This window comes from Cavia porcellus, unplaced genomic scaffold (assembly GCF_034190915.1).
Source record: "Cavia porcellus strain 051 isolate PalLab524CR breed Dunkin Hartley unplaced genomic scaffold, mCavPor4.1 scaffold_1, whole genome shotgun sequence".
In the NCBI taxonomy this organism is placed as follows: domain Eukaryota; kingdom Metazoa; phylum Chordata; class Mammalia; order Rodentia; family Caviidae; genus Cavia; species Cavia porcellus.
In genome coordinates this window covers 108360066-108368274 of record NW_026947484.1, presented here as the reverse complement: position 1 = coordinate 108368274, position 8209 = coordinate 108360066, and the positions used below count along the sequence as shown (strand labels likewise).

The following is an 8209-nucleotide window of genomic DNA, read 5'->3' as shown; positions in this document are numbered from 1 at the left end:
TGAGACTGTGATAGCTTGGACGCTGGAATAAAACCCAAGGAAGCAAGAAATCAAAATTTGGAGAGCAAAGGCTTTATTTCCAGGCCTGGCGGCACAGTCTGTCCAAGATCAACCCAAAGACTGCGCCCTGCAGAGACTGAAGAAAGGAATTTTAAAAGCAGGAGAGGGAGAAAAAAACAAAAACCCCGCAGAGTTGTTAAGCTGTTGACTCAAGTCTGGAAACTGTAAAGCTGTCCACTTAGTTCTGATAACATCAGGAGCCTTTGGTGCCTTTCAAGTTACTCCCATTCTGCAAATAAGCATTATCTCAGAATAACACATCTGTAATGACATTCAGAGAAGAAAGTAGAAAGCTAATTATTTTAGGACAGCTTGTTAGCAATAAAATGTGGAAGGGGGGAGGTGGGTAATTATCTTGGGACAGCTCGTTCGCACTAACATGTGAGAAGGGGTCGAAAGTTACAAGAAGCTGAAACTTAAGTTTTTACAAGGATTTGAAACTTAACACTTCTGGCACATACAGAACAAGAGGAGGCACATTACAGAACAGAAATATGGCAAGATTACTTTTTTGGCGGGGGGGGGGGGAGAACAAGATCAGGTAAGGGTTGTGCTAACAAGCAAGTTTCCCTGCAAACAAGCAAGTTTAGATTGGGCAAATATCTCTTTTTTGTTTTTCTCAACAGAGAATAGAGAAGTTTGACAGTAATTAACAACCTTTTTGTTACCTTATTTTAGCACCACATCTGTTATTTGTAGAGGGCAACAATGGTTAACATATCAATTAGGTAAGGTTTTGCAGTTCTTTACAGAGGAGAGCATTGATTAACATATCAATTAGGTCACCCAGAGGGAGAAGGAAAACATATATACTGTATGGCCATGTTACAGATAATTTGCTATAATACAAATATAAGGAAGCTATTTTCCTTAGAGTACAACAGAGACATATAATTTTTTTCTGTAATTGATCTGTTTTCACCCATTTATAATCAGTAGGAGACTCTCTAGATTTTGGGACAGTTCCATGATTTGAATCTGTAACATACTATTCACCATCCTAGTTTTATGTTAGGCTATCAAAATTTTCTAATAGAAATTATTTCATCTCCAAACCCACCTGCCTGTATTTCTCTGAATGATTCCTGAACCCTGAGCTCCCTTTGCAATCTGAAGACAACTTTGCAGTCAGAACCGGGTACTGATGATCAAAGGCTCTGGTAGCAATAAAAATTTGGGGGGGGGGGTATTTGTTTGTCTTTGTTTTGGTCCTGGGGGTTGAACTTAGGATCCTGTGTTTGCCAAGCAGGAACTTATGCCACTGAGCTAAACCCCCAGATGTATGTGTATTACTTTTAAGTATATAGTTCCTCATTGTTGAGTACGTTCACATTGCTGTGAAACATCTCCAGAACACACTCTCAAAACACTAAACCTCTCTAGTAAAAGAGTTTTGGCCCAGACAAGACACTATAGCCGGTAAAGCCACCCACCCCTATGAATTTACCTATGGTGCCAAAAGAGTACCAATGGGCTACTTGTGCATCCCTAATGCCCCTCAGGCACCACCCCTAACCTAAGCTACATGTATGCCTCCATTCCATGTGTTCCATGGAGAGATCGCCGACCCTGGGGGGAGATGCTGCACCCCAGGGGGTCTGGGGTATCTCTCCCCGCATTCTCAAAATAAAGGTCATCTATATTTCATATTTCTTATCTTTTCAGCTGCCCCTGGTCCCCCACAGTTCTATTATATGGTTCCCTGACTGGGAACGGCAGACGAGAGACTCCTGGGGCTTTTTCACAGTTTGAGTCCCCTGCCATTCAGGACCAAGACCGGACTGCATCCTGCATTAATTCCTCACTTCTACACTCGGGAGCTGTAAACTTGTCACTGCTGACTCGCAAACAACACCGACCCAATTTACCACAGGTGAGCAACCCCCAGGAGATTGCCACTGGGCCAGGCCCCAGGCAGGTTTTCTCCCCCTTCCCGTGAGTTCCTGTGACACTCTCACATCCTTAGATAGCCCAAGGCAGGGTCTTTCTGGGCCAATCATCTGTGTCTATACTGGGAGACTCTCTATGTCCTTTGGGTTCGGATAGCCCAAGGCAGAGTCTTCCTGGGCCAGCCTATGTCCACACTGAAAGACTCTCATGTCCTTCAGAGCTTTTTAAGTTCTCAAGGGCAGAATTGTTACTAAACCCACAAGAAGTCCACTCATATATTGGTGACAGCCAATTATTATGAGTTTTGAAACCATGTATTAACCGATCAGTCTAGAGTAAAAAGTGATGACTTTGAACTTAGCAGACCACGGTCCGTTGCCTCATCTGGCTATAACTCCGTGGGCTAGACCTCACACCAGATTTTATCTTGGGGACCACTTCCTGTCACCCCCCCCCAAAAAAACCATACCTATTTATAGCTTATCACATTGATGACAAGTTTACAAAACTCTCTATATTTAAGCCTTTGTTTTGGGAATGTGTGTCCTTTCCTGCTCTTCCAGGATCCATCCCCCTCCCCACACTTAAAGAGATAATAGCATCTTTCCTTGAAGCCTTTCAGAGTTTTCTCAGCGTCTCCTTTCCTCTCTGCTTCCCCTCCCCCTTGCCATGTGCGTCGACCCATTCTCTGCCGAGATGGGGAAGGTGCACCCAAACAGTGTTGAGAGATATGCGTGACTACTTTAACCTCTCAAGTGCGCTCCAGCCCAAACATTGTTGGGAGATACTACTGCTTTAAGCTTTCATGCCGCGCCCCAACTCCGCGCGATATCTCGGCTCTCATGCAGCTCTCCAGGTCCGCACGGGTCGTCTTTAACACTGTGCCCTAATCCGTGTGTTCCGTGAGCAGTTTCAGCTCCATGTGGCGGCTCAGCTCCATGTCGGTTGGCTACCAGCCGCACCTCTGGGAGCAGCCCCAGCTTCACGCTAAGTCCCAACTCCGCCTCCGAGCTCCGCACCCCGAGTGCCACACACCCGCTTGCCACCGCCGTCACCCTGCACACATTTCTGGGGTCAGTCCCAGCCTGCCCCATGCACTACATTATGGTGCTCGCCCCACCTTCACTCTGTGTGCACCGCCCCCACCCTGGTGCCCAGCCTGCCCTAAGCACCCCACCCACTCTGTGTGTTCCACCTACGTGCTGCCTGCCAAAGATCCCAGCCCCCGCCCCCAAGCACGGGTACCACTCTGTCTGCCAGCTCAGAGACCGGTGCAGCAAACTGTGATCTGATGCTGTTCATATTTTCAGATATAAAGTTCAGATTGTTTCTGCTGCCTTTTTTTGTGTTCCAGCCATGACAAATGTTTTCTTATAGATCCAGAAATATGCTTAGAGATGTTTAATAACTAAAATTAAAAAATAATTATACATTCCTTTTGCTGGGAACCACTAGCTCTTTTTCAAGACAAGGGTTGTATGATATATGCAAAACAACAAAACCGACACTGTGGCAGAAGCCAAACTTAAACCTTTTCCAGCCCAGTCTGCCTGCCCTGGCTCAGCCCTCCACCGAGCCATAATTAACTATATTCAACTGATATTAAATAACACCATAGCTGATTTCTCTCCTAAATAAAATGGTAAAAGTTAATTAAACAGGCCATCCTCTAAAAATCAGATGCAAATGGCAATAGACATTTTAATAACATAAAGAGATACTCATATATATGACATAAATAACATGTCAGTTCCTGAAATTCTCTGGACCTGTCCTCCTTATGGGAAGTCATTACTAAAATTATCAATACCCTGTTGATTATATTTGACTCCTACATATTTACTTAATTCTACAGATACCTTCTACTGTAGTCCACATCCCAAACAAAAAGGCAAAACTTGACCTTCAAACCTCATAGAGACCTTAATATGGCTTTTCATGTTTTCAAAAAGAGAGATAATAATAACACTTGTGACACTTGGAGTTCTGAGACAGGTAAACTGACACAAGGTGGAGCTGCCCCCCCCCCGTGGACCATGCTTTAAATGCAGCAGAAGACATTGGGCAATAGAGTGCCCCATCCTGGCGGTCTTTGAGACCTTACCCCAGGGCTACTGGACTGTCCTAGCCACCAGAGAGTGGGTAAGCCATCCTAACTTCTAGCCCTCACAGGAAATGCCAACACTTCCAGATTCATCACCGACAGATCTGCTTAAACTTGCTGCCGAAGACTGACAGGGCTCAGGGCTAACAACAGACCCCTTTATGGGTGTCTGTTTCAGAGTCCTAAGTCCCACTAAAAGTCTCAGGTAAAACATTCCCTATACTTGTGGACATAGAGGCCATATGTACAGAGTTCTTCCTGAGTTTTCAGGCCACTATATTAAGTCCTAAAACTCTAGGGGGTATTAAAGGTCAACCTAATGCCATTTATAAACAGGGCCTATTTCGTGCAGGTCCCAGACTGCTTCTTCCCAATCCACCCAGTGGTGCCAAATCTTCCCTCCACCACTCACCCTACAGTCCTAAATCTTAAAAATGCTTTTTATTCCCTTGTGTTTATACAGGCTGACCCAGACACTGAGGCCTCAACAGCTTGTACCTATTATCACTAGTAAACCTCTCCTCAGTGATATAAGACCACCTCCTTCCTTTCTTATTCACCAATTTCTCAGGCAACCCTGGTCAAGACTGATAGATAAATTTTGCCTTCTCACTTTGTTTATACTTTTTCAGGATATATAAAAGCCTTTCACACAACCAGGGAGACTGCTAATATACTACAGCAAATCATTCCAAGGACTACAACCAGGTTACAGTGACCCATACATGATATTCTTGGCAACCTCAAGAGTGATCAAAGTTGCTAGACTGCTATCCTGGTTTCATATCACTCAGGCTAAGTGGTGCCCTCTCAGCCCTAAATCTGATCATTCTGAGTGGTCATCTCATCTTCTGGCACCCACCTATCTCCATTTCACGAAGACCTCACAGCCACGACTGTCAGGCTGTCATGTTTTGTTATCCAATTTGGTTTCTAATTTCTTATTTTTTTTATAGCAGGACTCTTAACAGTATTTCCTACAGACTCCAACATCAGACATACCAGAGACAAGCCTTACCCACCTACCCTTTTGACTTTTACCCTTTCAGATAGGGGAGTAATCATCTCTCATAACTTCACTCCTCCTAACCCCACATTTAATTTTCAGAATTCTGCCTTACCATGGAAATGTTTCTACCTCAACATGGTCCTGACATAATGACATGTCTAAATCAAAGGCACTTTTCCTTCTACCTCACCTGGGTCCTTAAATATGACAGTGCCATGCCTCCTCATAACATTTTGTCTCTTTGTTTTTCCAGTCTAACATACGTGCATTCACCAGTGAAGTTGTCCTGGCTAAAACACCTGGCACCAGCTTTTACATGGGCATCAACCATCATCCCATCGACTCCCCTAGACCCCAGTACATCACCCTCTTCCAGCAGGAAGCAGTTAAAGAGAGAAATCTCTCCCCTTTTCATAATAATAATCATAAGATGGGATATGAAAGAGTTTTGGCCCAGGCTAGACACTGTGGTCAGTGAAGCCTTAGAGGCGGAACCAAGGAGCTCCATCTCCCCCACCCCTAGGAATTTACCTATGGTGCCAAAAGTATACCAATGGGCTACCTGTGCATCCCTAATGCCCCCTTAGGTTCCACCCCAAACCGAGGCTACTTATATGCCTCCACTCCACGTGTTCCATGGAGAGATCGCTGACTCCGGGGGGAGTTGCTGTACCCCAGGGGATCAGGGGCATCTCTCCCTGCATTCTCAAAATAAAGGTCATCTATATTTCATACTTACTATCTTTTCAGCCACTTCCAGGACCCCACAGTTCTATCATATAGCAATTAGACAGCTTCCCTTCCTCCAGTGGAATAGAAATCTGGCCATGTATAAATCAAATTATGAATGTTTCATTGCTAGTTTGTAAGATGTGAAGTCATGCAAAACACTAAGCTCGTAAAATTTGGGAGAAAAACAACATTTCTACTCTCCACTCAAATTGTTATTAATAGTTGTTATTAATAGTTCAGTTTTGGTTTTGGTTTGACTTTTGGTTTTTGTATTTGAGAGAGAATCTTGCTCTGTAGTCCAGGCTGGCCTGGACCCTTATGTTGCTCTGGAGGGCCCTGAACTTGTGCTCCCTTTGCCTCAGCTCCTAAGGGCTGGGGGTACAGATGTGTACTGCCAATCCCACTAAACTCTGAGTTCTGACTTGAATAGCAAGTTTACACCCTAACTTCTTTTAAAAGTCTGCTCATTGGAAGAGTTTGTCATTTCATTTTGAGCCAGAGAGAACAAATACATTTGAAATATCAGAGCGAGTTGAGTTTGTACTAAATTAGGAAAATAATAGATTTTCACAAGTTGTATGTATCTTCTTAAAAATGTCACTTGTCTTTAAGTTTGTTTATGAAAGATTCAAACCTTTTTTGTCCTCAAAAAAGAATCTGGTTTCAATGTATTGAGTAATATCTTTGGGAAACTTATGGATGTTGCTTGATAATCATGTATTTTTGGAGTATACAGACATAACTATAGCATTATTCATAAGTACTGTTATACTTTTAAAAATATTAAATTTGAGTAAGCAGTCCTGGAGCCTAAGCTACTAAGCAGAAGGGAGGGAAGAGGAGGGGAGGAGAAGAGAGGGGAGAAGATGAGAGGAGAGGGGAGGGAAGAGAGCTGCAGCTGGAAGAGTTGGCACTTGTGACCACTGCCGAGGTCCCAGGAGCAGCAGCAGAGGTTCCAGGAAATAAATGAAAAAAGGCTGCCAGATTGAGGCCCGAAGTTCCACAAAGGCCTCTAGGATCGCACTCTAAAGAGCCAGCAGATGAAATGCCTGAGCAACTGAAGAAACTACAACATTGGGGAATTCACAAGCCCAGCAGACTGTTATTGGGACATTAGCCTATTTGCAGTAAAGTTATGATTGTGAATCAAAATTGCATAGCTTTGACCAAAAAAAAAAAGCCACAACTTCTTAAGCACAGAAAATCTAGTAGGCCAGTGTACAGTGGCCAGCAGATGGGAGAACTCGTGTCTGGACAGGATGTCAGGGATGTCAGTGCATTTGTGAAGGAATAAGAAGGCACTTCAGCCTTAAAGGCACTTTCTCCTCAGGCCAGTGGGGTTAGACCAGAAGCAGGACTTTGTAAAAATATACACCTGGTCTCTCTAAGTACTGTGTGGTGTGGAGTTGTAGTTGAAGAAATTTGTTTTTGTCTTCCCTGTGTCATTTTGGCAACAAGATGTTCATTTTTTAAAACACTGATTTCTTCTAGCCCAATGATGGGGCAGAGATCACAATGGATACAAACATAGCTGGTATTGATTGATTTGTGCTTGTTTTCTGCTTTGTTTCACTACCTTTATCAGGGAGAGTTTTAAGTAGAAGACTCAAGGTTTTGAAACGTCTACATCCTTGTTCGCTAGTGAAGAATTTGGAACACCAAACTCCCCTGATGTAGATATGGATGGACTCTGTTTATATGTGGTTTTTGTTGTTGTTGTTTTGGGGGAAAGGCTACCCTGAATTGAACTCCAGACCTCACACCAGGCAGACACTGTGCCACTAAGCTAATTCCTCAGCCCTATAAGTGTTATTATGACATCACTCTTAGTTTTCCTTCAGACCCTGAGCTCATTCAAACTTTGGGGTAAACCAGAGCTGTTTAGGTGAAGCACCTGCACAGTCTCCTTTTTTAAAAAATTTATTACTAAGGAGCATACAGACTGGTGAAGACACTGCAGATCAAACTTTGAGGATTCACACAGAATTATATTAGATGATTCCGCTACATAAAAAAAGATGTGACTGGGCATGGTGGTACACACTTGTAATCCCTGCATTTGGGAGGCTGAGGCAGACTACTGCCATGAATTTGAGGCCAATCTGGGCTACATAGTAAGTTCAAGACCAACTTGGACTACATGGTGAGATCCTATCTCAATAAATAAATAACATTACAAAAAAAGATATGAAGGCAATATTACACTATTTGAGTACTGAAGTGGTGGACCTTTCATTTCACACTGTAGCCCCTGTGTTGGATATCTCAGTGTCATTCAGACTGTCCTCACAAATGTGAAGCCAAATGTGAAGCCATGGAACTTCACCACAAAGCACTGTTCTTGGAATCTGACATATGCTTGTACAAGGTATGAAGCTCTAATTTTTATTTTGATTTCTAATATCACAAATTTT

The 8209-nt window shown here is 43.4% G+C and overlaps 1 pseudogene; it reads left to right on the top strand.

Annotated features, from left to right (window-relative positions):
* The first annotated feature begins 3042 nt into the window (after nt 1-3042).
* On the top strand, nt 3043-7790 carry LOC111754248 (BTB/POZ domain-containing protein 7-like; annotated as a pseudogene).
* The last annotated feature ends 419 nt before the right edge of the window (nt 7791-8209 follow it).